General features: G+C 37.2%; 1 protein-coding gene across 3 annotated transcripts in view; it reads left to right on the forward strand.

The window, feature by feature from the left end:
• SMAD2 (SMAD family member 2) overlaps positions 1-22,063 on the forward strand; it is a 93,652-nt gene that overhangs the window by 39,160 nt on the left and 32,429 nt on the right. The gene's annotated exons all lie outside the window — the stretch shown is intronic.

Genomic DNA, 22,063 nt, shown 5'->3' on the forward strand with positions numbered 1-22,063 from the left:
AAGTATCAGAAACTAGAATTCAGTGGTTTATTAAAAACAAAACCACAAAAACATAACTAGGCACAGTGACTCACGCCTGTAATCCCAGCACTTTGGGAGGCCGAGGCAGGCAGATCACCTGAGGTCAGGAGTTTAATACTAGCCTGGCCTTGGCAAAACCCCGTCTCTACTGAAAATACAAAAACTAGCTGGATGTGGTCGTGTGCACCTGTAATCCCAGCTACTCGGGAGGCTGAGGCAGGAGAATTGCTTGAACCCAGGAGGCACAGGTTGCAGTGAGCCTAGATTGAGCCAATGCACTGCAGCCTGGGCGACGAGAGTGAAACTCCGTCTCACAGACACACACACACACACACAAAAATGACTAGGTAATGTTTATTGTTGACATTCAAGGATGACAACTACAGGAAATCTGTTAGTATAAGATACCACATAATCATGTTTAAGAAGCACTTTATGATCCTCATGGATCTAGAAAGGGCTTTCTATAAAATTCACTGTGTATATTAACAAATTAGAAATGAGTTTTGTTAGCTCGATAAAGCATACTTCTAAAAATGTTAACACTTAATTATGAAACTTTTAGAGATTAATTGACCAAATTTTTAGTAATGAGTATGGATGACCCAGAAAAGTCCTGTAGTTTTTTTCCTAATATTTATATGTAAAAGTGTATCATTTTTATAGTCAGCACAATTAAATGTTTAAATAGGACTTTTGAGCAATTTGATTCTTGCCTTTTTATAACAAGACTATTCTTGTCTCTTTTCTTTGAAGTCAGTTTTTTCTGTTAAAGGGCATTTCTATTTTTTTAGCTTTCTCTTTTGATATTTGTAGGTTTATGACTATTTTTTCTTTCAAAAAGTATATTACTAGCCAGACGTGGTGGTGTGCACCTGTAGCCCCAGCTGCTTGGGAGGTTGAGGCAGGAGGGTCACTTGAGCCCAGAAGTTCCAGGCTGCAGTGTGTGGTGATTACATCTGTGAACAGCCACTGTACTCCTTACCAGGCAACATAGTGAGAGGCTGTCCCTTTAAAAAAAAAAAAAAAAAAAAGTTGCTTAAAAACATAAAGTAGCATGTACATAACTGAAAAATCAACCGTGATTATACAGTGGAAAAATCAGTCTCCCTCCCACCCCAGTTCGTTTGTCACCCAGTTTTCCTCTGTAGTGAACATTGTATACTAGTGCCTCATGTATCCTTCCAGGATGTTTCTTTTTAATGCTGCCATTAACATTTGGATTTTGTTTTGCCTTTTACAAACTTTTTTTTTTGAGACAGAGTTTCTCTCTCATTGCCCAGGCTGGAGTGCAATGGCACAATCTCGGTTCACTGCGACCTCTGCCTCCCAGGTTCAAGCAATTCTCCTGCCTCAGCCTCCCGAGTAGCTGGGATTACAGGCATGCACCACCACGCCTGCCTGATTTTGTGTTTTTTAGTAGAGACAGGGTTTCTCCATGTTGGTCAGGCTGGTTTCGAACTCCTGACCTCAGATGATCCGCCCGCCTCGGCCTTCCAAAGTGCTGGGATTACAGGCATGAGCCACCATGCCCGGCCACCTCTTACAGACTTTTAAACATCAGAGTAATTGGTAACTTTATGCAGACTGTCTTGGAATAGAGCAATTCTAATTAAAAAAACTGTCATATTTTATTTCTAACTTCATGTTCATACCCTTTGGCTTCTTTAGGTAACCAGGAATAGCTAAAGAGAAGTGTTTTTGAACCCAATCTGTGGTATTCTTCCATTTTTAAGCGAGTGCTTTTTCGTAATAGGATAATTCTTTCTTCTCATTCATACATAGGCGTGTGTGTGTGTCTGTCTGTATCGTAATATGTATGAAGCACTATGGTGGAGGGAACTCTGAATTTCAAGTTTGATAACCTGTTTTTGTGTCAGCTTCTTCAGTATTGATGAGTGTAGATCCTGGGGAATCTGTACTTTTTACTATTCACAGCTGTGAAAGGCAGTAGTGCTATCTGAGTACTTTCACAGTATGACTTTTGGGTCCATTGAAATAATGTAAATGAGCTTCATAAGCTATAAAACATTATAGCTAGGAATATGATCTATTGCAAATATTCAGATATTCTAGGTCTTCGTTTTCTTTCCATTTTTGTTTTTCAAGAGAACTCACATTACATTGTAGACATTAAAATGTATTGTCTCTGCTTAGAAAAAGTTTTTGCCAGGCAACATTGCATGATGTATAATTTAGTTTATTAAATGTATAAAATTTGTGGATAAAGTCAGAACAGCAAAACTTTATAAATATGAATTAGAACTTTGAGGTTATGGGGAATAGGAACCTCTTATCAGCCTTAGCATCCAGTTTGTCATACACTGTTTATAAATGTGAAAGCATTTGTAATGAGGTCGAGTATCATGGGAAACACACTTTGGAAGGCTTTTTGCTAAACCCTGGACCTTGTCTGGTGCCTGCTTTTACAGTTAGGTATTTTGAGGGGGCTCCTACTCCAGGACCCTGGTATTCAAAGTCCCTTGTGTATATGATAGCTTCTTAAATGGTACATTTTTGTCACTTACCAGGGAAAATACCTACCTGCCCTAAGACCTCTGTCCCTTTATAAAAATTACTGAATTATACCGCAATTAATCAATTTCTGTAATTTTATCATGTAACACCTGATGCAATGAATAATATACCCACTTTTCTTGTGCTATTAAATTAACATATTAGCATCAGGAAAGAGAGTCAACCTCGCTAAAATAGACATTTTAAAAATTACAATAATCTTTTGTTTTCCCAACATCCTTGGTCTGTTTCCAGTTTTTTTTTTTTTTTTTCAGATGGAGTCTCGCTCTGTCACTGAGGCTGGAGTGCAGTGGTGTGATCTCGCCTCACTGCAAGCTCCGCCTCCCGGGTTCACGTCATTCTCCTGCCTCAGCCTACTGAGTAGCTGGGACTACAGGCACCCACCACCATGCCCAGCTCATTTTTTGTATTTTTAGTAGAGATGGAGCTTCACCATGTTAGCCAGAATGGTCTCGATCTCCTGACCTTGTGATCTGCCCGCCTTGGCCTCCCAAAGTTCTGGGATTACAGGCGTGAGCCACAGGACCTGGCCGTTTCCAGCCTTATCTGAAACCATTCAAGGATACCCAGGTTTTTTTTTTTTTTTTTTAAAGTATTTACCATCCAGCCCAAAATGTCATACCCAGGCCATTTTTATGTGACTACATTCTGGGGAAAAACCATACTGTTTACTCCTTCCCCTTCCTGTCTTGTGGTAGAGTCCTTCCAGGCCTGTGTGGTCCTCACTGGCAATGTAAGTAAATGTATCACTATCCAAAGTACCTGAGATAGACAGTACCCATACATGGACTGTGGAGAGGTGAGATAATAGTAAAACAGCAGTTTAGGATATCTTGCTTTAAATCTTCTCTTGTACTTGGGCTAAAATCAAAACGTCTCGTACAATCTGTTGTTTTCATTTCCTTTTTTTTTCTTTTCTTTTTCAATTTAGATATTTTCTGTTGATCTACTTTTGAGTTTACTGGTCCTGTTTTTGTGCTGTATTCAGTCTGTTAAGCCTACGTAAGTTCTTACTTTCAAATATTATATCCTTCAGTTATGGTATGTTCCTTTGATATTACAGATCCCAAATCTGTTGAAATTCTCCATCTATTTTGTCTATTTCCTTAATATATTTATAATAGTTACTTTAAAGTCTTCTGTATGGCAGTTCTAATGTCTGGATCGTCTGTTGGTCTGCTTCTGTTATTGTCCATTCTTTTCTTTCTCAAATTTTCCTGCATTTTCATGTCATACAGTATTTATTGTATGCCATATATTGTGTACATTATGTAAAGTTCACCCATAAAGATCTTGTAAACAATGCTTTCCCCAGAGTATTTGACCTTTCCTACCTTTACCAGGTAGATAGAGAGGATGCTCACCTTAATCTAATTAGCAATTGAGCTGGGTGGGGCTAGACTGCCATTTTAATTTGGTTTAGTCTGCCACTGGATTATACCCTTTCTGCAAACAAAGCTTTCCAGGGATTTTGATTGAAAGCTTGTTAGACTGTCACCTAACCCCTGAAACACTGGGAAATTCACTTCTACTTTTTCGAAGTATGAGGTGACTTTCAAAGTATGAGCTCTTTAGCCTCAGCTTTAAGATCTGATGAGTGGGCTGGGCGCGGTGGCTCAAGCCTGTAATCCCAGCACTTTGGGAGGCCGAGACGGGCGGATCATGAGGTCAGGAGATCGAGACCATCCTGGCTAACACGGTGAAACCCCGTCTCTACTAAAAAAAAATACAAAAACTTAGCCGGGCGTGGCGGCGGGCGCCTGTAGTCCCAGCTACTCGGGAGGCTGAGGCAGGAGAATGGCGTGAACCCGGGAGGCGGAGCTTGCAGTGAGCTGAGATCCGGCCACTGCACTCCAGCCTGGGTGACAGAGCGAGACTCCGTCTCAAAAAAAAAAAGATCTGATGAGTGTCTTGAGGGGCAATACTCATGTGACTGTCAAAAGTTCTACTGTTTTATTCCTCAGAGGTTCTTTCTCAGACCAAGCCTTCAGCCTGCACCTAGAATCTGCACATGACCCCAGGGGAGGAAGTGATAGGCATTTGTCAGTTCACCTAGAAAGCTGCTTTGCTGCAGTTTTAGTTCAGCTGGATCTCATTAGTTTGATAGCTCTCCATTGCCTTTTGAGCAAATTTTTTTTTTTTTTTTTCCCTTCTTTTTTTTCCGCTCTAGTAAGAACATTGGACTGCTGTGACCTGCTTATATTTTACCTGGAAGTGGAACTGTAGCAGAATGTTATAATAGGATCTGTTTTGGTATTTACCAAATCTGATATTTACCCCAAATCTGAGAACAGTAGATTGCCAATAACCTACATTCAAAATTGAGGTGCTATGGCATTCATGCAGGACTTGCAGAAAAGATACCCTGAGTCAAGCAGTTATACGGTTAAAACCTGTTACTCACCTCTAGGCTGTGTAAAGATGATGAGTTCAGGAGAAAGGACCCCATAGTGAAAAGATTTTTGGCGAGAGTAGTACATGTTAAGGTATTTCTCCCTTTTGTTAATCCAATTTGAAGGACTTGACAAGAACTTCTCAGTTTGACAGTGTCTGCTGAGGTTTGACAGAAAAATAGACTGGTACTTGACTTCTGTCTGAAAAAGCCTAGAAAGTGAGATAAAGGCCGGAGCTGCCCCTGTATCAGTAGAATGAAGAAAGGGCACAATGGGAGTGGCCAGCACTTTGTCAGAGTTCGATGGGTCAAAGCTGGAAGAATTACCCCCATGGACTAAGTAGACTTTAGTAAGACATAATAGTTGAAGTTGGCGTCCCTTGAAAGGATCAAGAGGCCATTCTTGGTTGGAGGGTCGCAGTGATCCAAGCAGGCCAGCCTGAGAAGTTCCTGCATCAGGAACTAACTGTAGGTGAGAGAGTCTGCATTTAGACTTCCAGCCTCCACAGGACTCCATCACATTACTGTCACAGCAGATCACAGTCCAGCCAGCCACATAAGATTGTGCCGCTTTTCTCTCAGACTCCCTCTTCCTGCTATTTCAGAACCGGGAGGGGCCTTAAGAATAATAGATGGAGAGTATTGGAAGAGGTAGCGTGAAAAGAATTAATGAGATAGTGAGATTTTGGCTTTGCTCTGGCTGGATTTTTAATTTCTGAAAACGTTTGCTGTTAATACAGATATCTGGACATGACTGGAAAGTGTTGAAATCTTTTTGAGATTTTGTGTAGACGGGATAAAAGCAGCTTGAGAAGAGCTTGTTGGAGAGCAATGACTAGAGTGGTGGCGGGAGGGAGCTCACTAAGTCTAGCTTGTTTCATGAGCTGTCTGTATCCTCCTTTTGAAAACTGAGAATTCCAAATTTAGTGGTTGCTGGGGACAGGGAGAGTATGTGGAGAGAAAAAAGGGATGTTACGTGTGTCTGCATGAAATAAAAACTTTTTTTTTTTTTTTTGCATATAATCGTGATACCGGTTAAATTAGCCAGTGATGTTTTATTTTCAAATAAATGTCACAACTACAGTTTTCTTCTATTATCATCATCGTTTTCCGTGAAGCGGTAGGTTAGTCTTTACTCTCAGAATCCAACTTTCAATTCTGTCTTTGGGTTATTATGGGAAGCGCTATGAAATGCTCTTGGTGCTCTTGTGAAACTGTGATCACTAATAATACTTAAATTAGAACTGAAATATGTAAGGAGACTTCTCACTAAATCCTTCACCCCAGCCTTTTGTCTTTTAGAACTTTGCTTATCTATGGCTATATAATTTCTCTGAAATTTGCTAGGACAGTGGGGATTGGGGGCAGTGAAAGAAGGTTATATTTTTATTTAGGATGATAGGGAAATTGAGAGATACTGAACAAAAATTTATAATGAAGTTAAGTAATTTAAAAGGGTTTTCCTGTAATTTTTATATGATGCCTTATATAATTTGCATCCACAAGTATAAAACATTAATCTATGTGCTTGAACATTTGCCTAAACATTTTAACATGTTATCTAAACATAAACCTCTATGCATAAAAGCAGTTTATCACATTCAGAGTGCTGTACAAATTTGAGTTTTTATTTTGTGGGATGCTAATTTTCAAAAATTGTCAGATTATAAAAACATTTTACCATCAAAGTCAAGTGTTATAAAAGCGTTATATAACTTAAAAAGTTGAATTTCATGGAATCACATTCTGTATTGCAATCATTGTTTTATATTTGATATACAGTCATCCCTTGGTATCCTGGGGATACCCCATATCTCCAAAATCTGGAGACACTCAAGTCTCTTATATAAAATGGCATAGTATTCGCATATAACCTATGTACTTCCACCCCACAAACTTTGTTTTGGAGGTGGCAGGGAGACAGCATCTGGCTCTGTTGCCCAGACTGGAGTGCAGTAGTGCAATCTTGGCTTACTGCTATCTCTGCTTCCTGGGCTGAGGTGATCCTCTCACCTCACCCTCTTGAATACCTGGGACTACAAGTGCGTGCCACCATGCTAGGCTAATTTTTGTATTTTTGGTAGAGACAGGGTTTCATCATGTTGCCAGGTCTGATCTTGAACTCCTGGGCTCAAGCAATCTGCCTGCCTCAGCCTCCCAAAGTGCTGGAATTACAAGTGTGAGTCACCATGCCCAGCCTGTATTCTTTATTGTTGTATTGCTATTTTATATAGTTTTTCCTCTAGTACTTTCTATCCGTGGATGTGGAATGCACAGATACAGAGACCAACCATGTATTCCAGATTTTATGCACTTATTTTATTATTAGAATGACTTGTTACTTATATTTTATATTTATTTTGTCATTTACGATACTATTTTTTTTTAATTGTTAAAAACAGTATATATTGGCCAGACACAGTGGCTCATGCCTGTAATCCCAGCACTTTGGGAGGCTGCGACAGGTGGATAACTTGAGGTCATGAGTTCCGAGACCAGCCTGGCCAGCATGGTGAAATCCTGTATCTACTAAACATACAAAAATTAGCTGGGCCAGGTGGCGTAATTCCAGCTATCCAAGAGGCTGAGGCATGACAATTGCTTGAACCCAGGAGGTGGAGGTTTCAGTGAGCCAAGATAGTGCCACTGTGCTCCAGCCTGGGTGACAGAGTGAGACTGTCTTGGGGGGGAAAATATATATACACACACACACACACACACACATATATACACACACACATATATAAAAATATGACTAAATCTAGAAAATCGATAAGCTATGTTATTAAAGTAAATGTACCTGAGCCCTTTCAGTGTTAGCTTATTTTTTTTTTTAAGTAAAAAGTTTGTATTTGGAAGGGTTTGAAATACTTCGACCATTTTTAGAATTGATATTTAAATCTTTTCAATAGTAGAGACTATTTTATGCATGGGAGATATTTTGTTTTTCAGAGGCAGCAGAAATATGAAGCAGTATCTCGGAGTAGAGTTTTTAATACAGCATTTGGAGGTGGAGGTAGAAAAATTGAGAAAGTTTTTTTCAATCATCACCTGGTCCTTCTTCTAAGAAAGGCTATACTATATCAAAGATGAGTAGACGTGTCAATTTTATTCTCATAGGACTATGTGACTTATAGGAGTGTGATTATGGAAGTTCTGTTGTCTCCCTCTATTTTTTATTTAGTTATTAATATTTGGAAACCTAAGCTGCTTATTTTAATTTGGAAGGGGCTCTCTCAATTTACTTGTCCAAAGAAATTTTCTTTCCTGAGAAAATACCTCTTACGGTGAAATCTTCAGTTTTTATAATTAAACATGTTATGTAAATGTTTTACCTACCTGGGATATTATACCAGTGTTACTGTTTTAGTTTTGATTTACTATGTTTATATTACTTGTTTCTTTTTAGTAACTATATATGGGGCGGAGTAATGTTAGTAATTCAGAATGTGACCTCTGTTTCTGCCACTTGCTGGCTGTAGGACCTTAGACGTGTTACTTTGTCTCTGTGCTTCCCTTACCTCATTTGTCAAATGGGGACAACAATGCTTCATTCATGGCATTGTTGAAGGATTAAGCAGTTTAATATGTGTAAGAGCTTAGTACATAGTTGGTGCTTAATAAGTGTGAACTATATGTGGGATGGGGTTTTATATATAAAATTTGATTTTGGTGTGAAACTAATGATGTCACCTATATTACATGCACCAAGAGGGCATGAAAAGGTTTATTACTCACATAATGATGCTTTCTGGGTAGAGCATGGCAGGCTTCCAAGTTGGTCCAAAAATGACTTGAGAGAGCAGTGATAGGAGACTGGCTTGGGTTTTATGGTGATTAGGGAATGGGGCTGTGAGCTGGTTTTTACACTACATATTCTGAGACTTGCCTGGTTTGAAATTTCCCTAGTATCAACAGGTGGAGCACCTGGGCTTTCTTACCAGCTTGCCCAGATTCGAGGCAGAAGGGGAAGAGGAAATGGTGGGGCTTAAAACCTATCAGCAGTCAAATATCAGAAATGGAGTCGGATTTCTTATTCAACTCAAACAGCATAAATAAGAAGAAAACCACACTTAGATGTATCATGGTCAAACTAATGAAAGAGGGAGTCTTAAAGCTGCTGGTGAAAAATGGCATGCAACATACGAATGACAGGTGATCAGCAACAGAGTCAGAAGATTGTAAAGTGACATCTCTAAATCACCAACATCAGGGTGTCATAACAATAAATTATATCTGCTTAATAAAGGAACTTAAAAATACATGCAACAAAACTGAGTAGAATTAACGGTACAGAATCACAAATCCACAATTGGAGAGTTCAATTAGAACAAAAAAATCAGTAAAGACATAGAAGTTTTAAGTTACATTATTAACTACCTACGTGGTATTTATAGAATACTAAACCCAACATGAGTGGAAATACAAGCGTTTCAAGTGTTCATGGTAACCTCATCAGGAGACTGTTTACAGGGCACAATTCTCAGTCAATTTTAAAAGATTGAAATCCAAAGTATGTTCTCGCCAACAATAGAATAAGAAATTAATACCAATAAGACATCTGTTAAGAAATGGAAATTAAACCTTAAAATTCTGACTTACGGTTTATTTAGGGGAAAAATGAGGTAAAATATATATTTAAACCAAATTATAATGAAAATACAGCATATCACATATGTGGGATGTAGCTGAAAGAGTGCCTAATGGAAAATTTTATAGTTTTAAATAATCTGCTAGGAAAGAAAGTTACCTAAAAAGATAAAATAGAAAGTAAGTAGAAGGAAGAAATAATAAAAATAAAGAGTAGAAATCAGTGGCTAGTAGAGAAAGCCAAAAGCGGGTTCTTTGGGAAGATAAATGCTTATTAGACTGATCGAGAAAAAGACAGAGAGCCCACAATCACAAATGACCTATATTAGTACTGATGGAAGAATTGTCGTGGTAGGTCCTACAGACAGTAAAAATATTATAAGCAATTATTATAAACAATTTTATGCCATTAAATTTGATGACTAAATGTAATGATGAAATTTAGATTACCCCCAGCTGATGCATGAAGAAATACAAGATCTGGGTAGCCCTATAACAATGAAAGAAGTTGACTTCATAGTCAAAAACTTTCCTGCAAAGGAAACTTCAGGCCCACATGGTTTTACTGGTAAATGTAAGCATTTGTGCAACAAGTATCACCAATCTTATAGACAGAATAAACTCAGAAAAATGCTGTTTTATGAGGTTCACATAACCCTGAAACCAAAACGTGACAAAGATGCGACTAAAAGAAAAGTTAAAGATTAATATATCGCTAACATACATGAGAAAAGAATACATCATAATTGAGTTCTATGTATTCCAACAATGCAGGGTTAGTTTATAACTTTCAAAAATTAATCAGTGTGAGCCAGGCGCAGTGGCTTATACCTGTAATCCCAGCACTTTGGGAGGCCAAGGCAGGAGGATTGCTTTAAGCCTAGGAGTTCAAGACCAGCCTGGGCAACAAGGCAAGACCTCATTTCTATAGACAGATAAAATTACCCACCCAGGCATGGTGGCATGCCCCTGTGGTTTCAGCTACTCAGAGGCTGAGGCAGGAGGATCACTTGAGCCCAGGGATTCAAGGCTGAAGTGAGCTATGATTGCACCAATGCACTCCAGCCTGCATGAGACATTGGGACCTTGTCCCATACCCTGCAAAAAAGAAAAATTAATCAGTCCAGATGTGATGGCTCATGCCTCTAATCCCAACACTTTAGGAGGCCAAGGCAGGAGGATTGCTTGAGAGTTAAGGAGTTTGAGACCAGCCTAGTCAGCATAAGACTCCATCTCCACTGCAAAAAAAAAAAAAAAAAAAAAAAGTCAGGCATGGTAGTGCATTCCTATGGTTTCAATTATTTGGAAGGCTGAGGTGGGAGGATTCCTTCGGCCTGGGAGGTTGAACCTGCAGTGAACAGTGATCACGCCACCACACTCCAGTTTGGGTGAAAAAGCAAGACCCTGTCTGGCAGAAACAAAACCAAACCAAAAACAAAGCAAAACTAGGTAATTCATTGCATTAACCAAGGAGGAAAACTATAAGATCACCTCACTTGATCAAAAGCGTTTGACAGAATTCATCATCCATTCGTGATAAGCACTTCCAGCAAATGAGAAACGAAGAGACTTTCTCAGTCTGATAAAGGGTATTTAAGAAACACCAACAGCTAAGGATATACTTAATCATGAAATACTGTGTTTTCCCCCAAGAGCAAGACAGGGATGTCTACTCTTGTGTCTTTATTATTTTAATAGAAGACCTAGCAAGTGCAGTGAGTCGGGAAAACAAAAGATAAAAGGTTTAAAGATCTGAAGGAATGTTTTAAAATTCTATTTGTAGATGACATGCTTATTTATTTATGAAATCCTGAGGAGTCTATAAATATAGCCACCAAAGCAAATGAGTAAATTTAGCAAGGCTGCAAATTTATAGGTTCAGTGTCTAAAAATCAATTGTATTTTTGTTAATACTAGCAGCAGACAAATAGGGGTGTTAAGAAAATTCATGAATAGTAGCTTCAGTACTCAACTACTTAGGAATACATTAAACACACACACACACGACCTCTGCTTAAAATGTCAAAACCTTGCTGAGAGAAATTAAACAAATGAAGAGGGAGTTGTGATTCTCATTTGGCCAGGTATGCTCTTACCAGACTGACACTCCCTCAATAACAAACTGCACAAAATTCTAAAAATAACATGAAGTACTGGAGAATAAACAAAAATAGGCATGTTTTAGAGGGCATTGACACTTGGAAGAAGGAAATGGCGCAGGCGAATTTTCTGTTGTACAGCTTTTGTCCATGTAAAGTGTACAGGGTAGCTAAAATTCCAATACAAAACCAAGTCTTTCTGGCCTTGAAGCACCATAGGTAGGACTTGGGAGAATCACAGCTACTGGAGAGTGAGGAGCGAATATCAGCAAGGAGAGTTTCAGAAAGAGAGCCCTGGATTCTGCCTACAAACTTTGCCAAAATCACCTGCTGACCCCACATGTGTGCGGTAGACAGTACAGCCAAATAATCAGCCTGATTTGAATTGCTCCATGGCAGAGTTTGTGGTTTGAATACAACCAGGTTAATTTTCTGGTGAAACAAAAATGAAGACTTTTTGGAAGATAGTAACAGAACCTCTAACTTCCATCAGATAAAATTCACAGTGTGTCTAGCATACAATCCTAAATTACTTAACATACAAAGAACAAACAAAATGTGACCCTTTAACATGAGGAGACCAACCCCAGAAGACCTACATGTTGGAATTACCATGCAGTAAACTGATCGATACCCTTGTGAATTGGAAAACACAGTAATAAGTTAGAGTACTTAAATTATGACTTCAAGAGTCACCTTGAAGCCATAGTAATCTGTACAGTGTGATACTGACATAAAAACAAATAAGATAGCCCCAAATAGATAAACACTGTGTGCCTATTTGATTTTCAGCAAGGTTGCCAAAGCAACCCAGTAGGGAAAGGAAAGTCTTTCAACAAATAGTGCTGGAACAGCTGAATATCCATATGGAAGAATGAACATGACTCCACCTTATACTAGTGGAAAAAAAATAATTCCGGATAAATTGTAGTCCTAATTAAAGCTAAAACTATAAAGCAATAAAATATAGGAGAATATATTTGTGACTTGGGGGTAAACAGAATTGTTTAAAGTATGTAGAATGCAGTGACCATGAAAGCTGCAAAGTTAGACTCCATCAGTATACAAAGCATCTTATGAAAATCCATTGTTAAAAAATAAGTCAGAGTGGGAGAAAATATTTGCAAAACATTTCTGAAAGGATTGAATCTAGAATTTGTAAAGATTTCTGTAACTCAGTAATGGAAAGATAGCCTAATTTTAAAATGGACAGTAGTTGGCTACGTCACTGAAGATAAAGGTCCAGTAAAGAAGTGGAAAAGTGTGTAATATCAGTAGGCTTCAGGAAAATGAAAATTGAAACCATAGTGAAACACCACTGCACAATCATCAGACTACCTGTAATTAAAGACTGACCACACCAAATGTTGATGAGGCTTTGGAATAACCAGGAGCTCTCGTACGTTGAAAGAGGGAGGACTGTAAAATCATACTTGCGCTCTGGAAAAATATCTGGCGATTTATTGAAAAGCTAAACACGCATCTACCCACTGACTCAAGATTTTCACTTCTGGGTATTTACCCGAGAAAAAAGAAATCATATTTCTATAAAATGACATATACTTTCTTGAATGTTCATGGCAACTTTATTCACCATAATTAAAACCTGGCAACAGGTCAGGTGTCCATCAGTGTAAGAATGACTAAACAAATTGTGCTTGTTCAAGTAATGGAAAACAACTACACACACACACATCATATACATTAACATGGATGAATCTCAAAATCATGCTGAGTCAAAAAAGCTAGACCCAAGTGAATATGTATCATATTCCATTCATAGACTTTCCAGAAGACACGACACCTGTGGTGAAAAGATCAGATTAGTGGTTGCCTCTGGGGATGGGGGCATGGATGCCAGACATTGAGAAAGGGACATGGCTGATGATCTTGACAGGGTTGAGAAGTGTACAATCTATGCATCTGAGAAAACTCAAATGGTACCATTAAGATACGTGTCTCATGCTGTGTAAATTTCACCTAAAGAAAAAAGGAACCGCGAACTCTACTTATGTGCGTTCTTAAGTGTCTAGATTTGTGGTATCTGCAACGTTTTTTTTTCTCTCTCTCAGACAGGGTCTAGCTCTGTCCTCCAAGGTGGAGTGAGTGCAGGGGTGCAGTTTCACTGCAGCCTCCACCTGCTGGGCTCAAGCCTTGGCCTCCTGAGTACTAGGAGCACAGGTGTGCACCAGCACACCCAGCTAATATTTTGGATTTTTGGTAGAGATGGGGTTTGACCATATTGTCCAGGCTGCCCAGGTACAACCTTATTTTTAATGTTCCAAAAAGTAAGAGATGGATAGAGAGGTTAAGTAGATAGATGACAGAGCAAAGGAAAACAAATCCAAATTGCAGAATCTAGCTGATGAATATGTAGGGTGCTTACGCATAACTTTAATGGATGCTTGAAATTTTTTGTAATACAGAACTCAGGAGAAGATGGAAAGCTTGTTCATGGAAGTATCTGAGAAGTTGGAGTAAATACTTGGAAACCGTTGAGTTTTTCTTTTCTGAGGTGTTCCTCTCCAAAAGTTTGCTTGATTCTTTTTTTTTTTTTAAAAGATGGGATCTCACTGTTACCCAGGCTGGAGTGCAGTAGTGCGTCATAGCTCACTGTGGCCTGAAACTCCTGAACTCAAACCGTCGTCCTGCCTCAGCCTCCCAAGTAGCTGGGACCGCAGGCACGTGCCACCTTGCCTGGCTAATTGTAGAGATGGGGTCTCACTTTGTTGCCCAGGCTATTTGCTTGATTCTTAAGAACGTGTAGGGATCCAGCTCTACAGAGCTTTCTGCAAACTTTCGTGATAGAATTAGTTGTTAAAATTGTACTTACTATATGAGCATCAAAGACCTTGGAATAAAGCTATTCGTGACATATCTGGACATATTATTGGACTTAACTATGTTATTGATTAGGAAGACTTGGCATTAGTTTATTTTTTAAAATTCTGTTTTGTGTGTGTTCTTGTAAAATTATACAAATGACAGTACCACAGCGTTGTGTGATGAGCTCTACTTAGAGCTGTGTACAGTTTGGGTATCTGGAATGTAGACATGTTCTGTTTTGATTTGAAACTTAGAATGAAACCCTGACATACTGGGATGCGCATTTGGTGACCCTGTTTTTGAATGGTTACTATTTCATTGCTACAAGATAAAATCGAAAAACATTTTCTACAGAGTGAAGGTTTAAGCCAGTTAAGGACCCTGTTAAACTGTCTCCAGATTTAATTACTGCCCAATTATGCCTTAATTATGAAGGAATGTGAGCACTTATCAGCTATTGTTGATGATTCAACCTTTTTGAAATAAATTTCTTACTATATTTCTTTTGTATTTTCAGTTTTTATTCAGGAATATCTCAGGTTTTCAAGAGATACAGTTTTTTACATCTGTAATACAGCAACTTAAAAAATCATTTGCACCTACTTGTTTCTCAATCAGGATTGTCTACATTTTGCAAACAATATAGGGAAGAGACTGGATTCTGAGGCAAATAAAAGGCCATCATTCTTAATCATTGATTAAGAATTTAAAGTTAATCAAAGTAGTCACATTGTTTTCAGTGATGTGATAAATAAATAACATTTAAACATTTGTAGTTGAATACTACAGTCTATTTTGTGTCTTTCAGTTATATTTGTAGTGAAGATAAAATACACAGCCACACATAGTACTTGTAATTATGGAGACTTAAAAAAATTATTACAGTGATTAACTCTTCATTCCTGAGCTGTTTAAACTTTTAGTCTTAAGTCACATATAAAAATGAAAGGATTATTTTAAGTAGAAATAATTATGGATGCATAGTTACAGATTATTCCCCTAGAAGTCTGTATTGAATGAGTAGATCAGTAATCAAGAGCTGGAACCTCAGGAAGTTCCTTTTGTTGATAATATTCTGCTAATTAATTTTACTGAGTGTTCAGCATGCTTTAGTCTCACCAAGGTGACAACTTAGGTTGTTACCCCTTTTGATTTCTTAAAAAAAAAAAAAAAATACACTGTTTAGGCAAGAAGATCATGAAAAATAACAAATGAGTAAAACAATGGGGTTTATTACTTTCGATATTGATTGTCTAACTGCAGCACTAAATCTTGCAGATATGGTAGGAACAGTAAAACTGGTTTAAAGGGTTACGAGATTCTGTGATACGAGCCACCTTTTGCCCAAAGTTGGTAGTGTTTTCTTCAGCTTCTCACTGCTTCTCTTCTCTTTTTCTCCATAACAAGGATGTGAATAAATATCTATATCCTTAATGCGAAAAAGTAGTATATTAATTGACACAAACATGTAATATCTGGATGATTGGAACAAAGTGCAAAATGTTAATTTAGATGTGTATATATGTAGGCAAGTGTGTACTTTGTAAATTGTACAATAGATATTAAATTTTAACTTTAGTTTTCAAAAGTTAGCTTATTCTTAGATGAAGAAAATCTTTGTTTTACTGAAATACTTACTGTAAAAGTTATTACTAGGGAAATTTGATAAGGATTTCTATCAGGTTTACTACCAAGTCATCCTGTTAGTTTAGTAATTAATATACTGTATGCCAACAAATGTAGTTGCTATTTTAGTTTGTTTATGACTTTAATAGCTGTTTTACCTCTCCTCCCCACATCTTTTTCATTCAAGCTGCATATATAAGCAAGAATATTACACAGTTGATGGGGGATAATCTGTTTTTAAGAAACTGTTCAATGCAAAGAACTTTGGGACTTTGCATGAGATACTAATATACGTATGATTGTTCATTTGCATATTAATGCAGGGACATCATTGTGGTTAATGGTCTGTTACATCTTATTTCAACATATTGTAATTTTCACATTAATTTGTTAGTAAGCAATATCAAATTTGTTCAGGCAGAATTTATGAGACCAATTTTTGCTGATATTTTTCAGTACATAAGAGTTTTAAGAATATCCTGACGTTAGATGGTCAAATAAGCTTAGGAAATGTTGAGCCAATGTGTTTGGGATATTGCTATCATTGTTATAACTTAATAATCTCTTTAGGTTATATTGTTGATTTCACATAGCAAGTAGTCTTAGTTTAACATTTTCAGACCTGTTTTCTATCCTTAGTACTTTGTAAACAGCTTGATGTTGTACAGGTTTATGTTTTTCACATTTGAGTAATGTACAGACATTTCTTGTGGACTTCCTTTAATATTAAATGTATAGAAACGTACTTGAATGCAAACATACGCTAACCGAAAGACAAATGTATACTCCGTTATATAACCCACAAATTAACATCAATTTAATAGGTGATGGCTACTAGTTTTACACAACTTGCAGGTTACTTTGAGGTCGATAATCCATTTAGTCTTACACAGTACTTGATATAAAGTAGCTAGCCTATGAAGATAATTGTCATCAAATATTTGTAAGATGCACATTTTTTTCACTTTGAGATGCCCCTTGTAAATAAAATTGAAAGAGGATTTTCAAGTGTTACACAAATAATGTTGCATTTTAAAGTAGATAATCTTAGATTAGTGAAAGTTATTGAATGTATAAAAGACTTTTTATATAGTTGTTACAATCAGTGCTAGTTCTCTAAAATTTTTCCTGCATTTGTTTTTTTTAGAAACTGGCCATACCTGCAAGTTATAACTTACACTTTTTATTAACAAAATGAAAACCTGGGAGATACAGTTTTTCCCCAGTGTTATTTAGAATGTTATAATTTAATGTGACTAGGAATATTATAATCCACTTTTTGTACTATGAAAATACCAGTTGGGCCATCAAATATGTTGTTTGCTGGGTTTGGTACACAAAGGCCTTTGAGAGCTCAGGGTGTTGCGGGGAAATACATTGTGGTTAGACAGAATCTTTAAGGAAGAGTGGGTGATTAAAACTGCCTGATTAAAACCTACCAAAAGGCATCTTAAAAATTGACCTGGTTTGCTAGACATATTAAAGAATTAGTAGTAAAGTTAAAAGGTGGCTAGGAAGGGGCAGTTAACATAAATGCACATGGAAGAAAATTGGTACCAAAGGTTCATATGAGACGGAAAGGACATTGTGTGAGAAAAGAATGATCAGGGCTCAGGCTGGCATGTTACTATTTGTCTGTTGTTATAATGCCCAAACTGTGCTTTAGATGATGCAGTATAGGAAGTAATGTGCCTCTGATGTTTTAGAACCGTATCTTTTTATAGAAGTGTCGAGAAGATGTTGATTTGCATTTAATTCTCTGGCAATATTTTCTTGTTTTATTTTTACAATTTTGGTGAAAGGCAGTACATTCACATGGCTCAAAAATACGTATGTTTATGTATGTATACACCTACAAGCATGCATATACACAAACATACATTGGAACCTCTCCCCACTCTGTCTGCACCTCACGTAACTACTGTTCATGATGTATGTGTGTCTTTATGCATATATTAGCGAGTAATTACAGATCTTTTTACCTGTCCTTTTTTAATACAGGAAGTAGCATGTTTTAGACCTTTCCATATCAATTCATAGGGTGCCTTCATCATATGCTAAATTGTCCTACGAATATTTTGTTGGGACTTTTTCTGTTTTGGTTTTTACTTTTCTTTGTGTTCTTCTGTGTTTTTCCTTTTTTCAGGTAAAATTTTCACATGGTGAAGTGCACAAATCATATATTCGATTTACTTAGATTCAGCAAATGCATATACCAGTGTTTTAAGATACAGAACGTTTCAATCATCCAGAAAGTTCTTTCATACTCTTTCCTAGTGGTTCTTCTGGAAACAACCACTGTTTGAAATTTTTCACTTTGAATTTGTTTTGCCACTTCTAGAACTTCATGTAAGTGGAATCATTCAGTGTAGATACTTTACTGTTCAGCTTCTTTTGATCACTATATTCCCAAGATTCATCCATGGGTCAGTAATTCTTTTTCAAGATTGTTTTGCTACTCAGGATCCTTAGTATTTCCATACGCATTTTAGATCAGCTTGTCAGTTGCTACAAAAATATTTTTGCTGAAATGGTGACTGTAATAGATATAAAACAAATCGGCAACAATTCATTAGGGAATGAGGGCAGATGGACATCTTAATATTGACTCATCTGTGAATATGCTGTATCTCTATATACTTAGCTTTTAAAAAGTATCTTTGAGCAAAGTTGAGTTTGGGCAGAGTTCACAGTCACATTTTGATGTTTTTCCCTTGTGCCTCTTTCTTTACAGGGTATCTTCCTTCTTTTTTCAAACTCTCTGGCAGCCCCAAATGTGTCCTCTGATTCTAGGTCAGTAAAACTGCAGTTTTCTAAAAACAAACCCCCTGCAGTGTTCTGTTTGAATTCTAGTTGCCCTGCCTAGCTGTGACTGGGGAGTGCCCTTGGGTACACAGCCACAGAAATGCAGCTCTCATCCAGTACAGTTTGCAGCTTTAACGGGTGGACCTCTCTACAGCTTTTGTCTGTTTTTGATCTGTCTCCACTGTTTTCAAATAGTTGATTATTATATTTTGTTCAGAGTTTATCATTGTTATCTGAAGGAAAGTTAGCCTAATTGAGGCTGCTCTGCCATTACTGGAAGTAGAACCTCCATTCTGTTTTGTGTATTCTTTTACTAATTGCATACTGTTTTAATTATTGAGAATTTGTAATGTGCTTCAGAATCTGGTAGGACAAGTCTTTTCTTTGTTAGAATTTTTCTGGTCATACTTATTTATTTTGGCTTATTATAGTATTTGGACTAATACCTGGATTTTTAAAGCATTTATTTTTATTGAGATTGCATCAAATATATAAATTTGGTAGAATTAATACCTCTATGATGGTATCTTCCTGTGTAGGGTCATATGTTTTTCTTTTTCCTCAGTGCACTTTTGTGTTCTTTAGTTATGTTTAAAATGTTTCTTTGTATAGTTTGACACAGTTATAATTACATTTATCTAGATGCTGCTTTATACAACTCTCACTATCTAAGGGGGATTGGTTCTAGGATTTTTCACTCATACCAGAATTAGTGGATGCTCAAGTCTCTGATATAAAAATAGCATTGTAAGGCTGGGCATGTTGACTCACTTCTGTAATCCCACACTTTGAGAGGCTGAGGTGGAAGGATCACTTGAGTCCAGGACTTCAAGACCATCCCTGGTATCACAGTGAGACTTTGTCTCTACAAAAAGTGTTAAAATTAGCCAACTGTGGTGACACACGCCTAAGTCCCAGCTACTCAGGAGGCTGAGGCGGGAGAACTACTTGAGGCTGGGAGGTCAAGGCTGCAGTAAGCCTTATTTTAAAAATAAAATGGCATTGTATTTGCGTATAACCTACACATATTTTCTCATACTTTAAATCAGCTGTTCCCAACTGTTTTGGCACCAGAAGCCAGATTCATGAAAGACAATTTTTCCACGAACTGTGGCGGAGTGGCAGTGGTTTTGGGATAAAGCCATTCCATCTCAGATCAGCAGGCATTAGTTAGATTCTCTTAAGGAGTGCCCAACCTAAAGCCCTTGCATGTGCATTTCACAATAGGGTTCTCACTCCTATGAGAATCTAATGCCACTGCTGATCTTCCAGGAGGCAGAGCTCAGGTGGTAACGGTCTGTCCCTTGCTGCTCACTTCCTGCTGTGCATCCTGGTTCCTAACAGGCCGTGAACCGGTATCAGTCTGTGGCCTCTGAGACTCCTGCTTTAAGTCATCTCTATATTATGCATAATATGTAATACAATATAAATGCTGTATAAATAGTTGTTGTACCATATAGTTTTTAAATTTTGTATTTTTCAATTGTATTTTTTTTTAGTTTTTAAAATTTATTTTTGTTACTTTTTGATCTGCAGTTGGTTGAATCCAAGGATGTGGAACCCTTGGATACAGAGGGCTTTATGTTTTATTATAAATTGGTTTATTTTAAAAAATATTTTTTATTATGTAAACAGGTAATGATTTTACTAGCTAGAAGCAAATTTGATATTTTAAAATAAACCTTTTTTTTGTTAGGCATGATAATGATGGAACTGAGGCTTAAATATATCCTATGGCAGCAGTTGGAAAGTGACCGAATTAGGGTTGGGGTCTAGATCTGTCTGCCTCTAGATTGATTGCAAGTTCTTAACAATTACTGTTTATTCTTCTCTGATTCCTTTCAAGGATTAAATAAAGTACAAATTAAACTTCATGCTCTATCTTAGATTCTGGTTCTCATGTCAGTCCCAGAATAACTGGAGTGAAATGTTCTGATAGCAGAGCAGAATAGCCTCTTGCACTACACTTTTGTTAATTATTTTCAAAGAAGAGTCTGCTGTATACCATTTCTTTCATAAACTGAGACTTGCAAGTCTGTAGAATTTAGGTGATTCTATTGTGATTTAAACTACATTGTGCTATATGTTTCCAATAGATATTTGACAAATATCTTTTAAATAAACCATTAATGTCATGGTTTTTAAATCAGTATATCATTAGAAAAAAGGAAAAGGTCTAAGCCTTAATTTACCTGGCTTTTTCTGACTCTTATAGTCTGGTAAATTTTGCAGCCTGAAAAAGCAAGAGAATCTGTAAAATACTTTAATGAGGTGGTGGAAAATTTCTGAACAGGTTTTATTGTGAACTGTCCAGTCACTGTAGCCCCCAAAGCAGGGCATGACGTGTTCCTGCAGCGTGATATCTATGTGACAGCACCTGTAGCACTAAAGCCAAGGATACCAGGTGGTTCTGTTGCCTGGCCACAGGAAGCCAGCAGTTCTCACCATTGCCCTTTGAACTGTTGATCCAGTTAAGCTCACTAACAATGTGTAAATTTGAAATTTAATCAATTGCTTGGTTTATCTTCAAAAGATGTTTTGAAATACTCCTTTCTCCGCATTGAGGTTTTGATGATTTTGTAATATGTGAGAAATGGACTTTTCAGAAAAGTACAACTTAGTACTTGAGACACTGGCTGTCAAAGTTCCATTCCAGAACTTCCTTTTAAATTCTCTTTCCCTTTTCCCACTGACCAGAAGTTACTTTGAAATGAAGTAGAGGTAGGGAAAAAGGGAGAATTAACTCTGAGCTGTCCATATTCTGGAGAGAAATGTGGGAGAAAAATTTTAAGGTGGTATACTAAATTAGAATGACTTCAAAGTCTATTTCTTTGTTTATTCTAGAGATAAGAGAGCAACATAATTTTCAGTAAAACTTAAAAGTATCATGACCAAATAACCCGAAAATCTTAACTGTGGATGTATGTCTATTTTTATAGGGATTTTTTTCTATATTAAAATCAGATGACATCTGTTTTTAGATATTTTTTTTAAAAAATTGGATTATAAAATGAAGCACTCTTAGTAAAGCTGATGGCAGAGGTTTTAGATCTTTTGAATAGAGGAAAGTGGTAAGGGCATTATAGGTATGATTCATTGAGCTAGAGGGCATTGGTGTTCACATTTTAGAAACATAATCATGACTTATCTGGAGTCACATGTTCCA

This window comes from Theropithecus gelada, chromosome 18 (assembly GCF_003255815.1).
Source record: "Theropithecus gelada isolate Dixy chromosome 18, Tgel_1.0, whole genome shotgun sequence".
Lineage (NCBI taxonomy): Eukaryota > Metazoa > Chordata > Mammalia > Primates > Cercopithecidae > Theropithecus > Theropithecus gelada.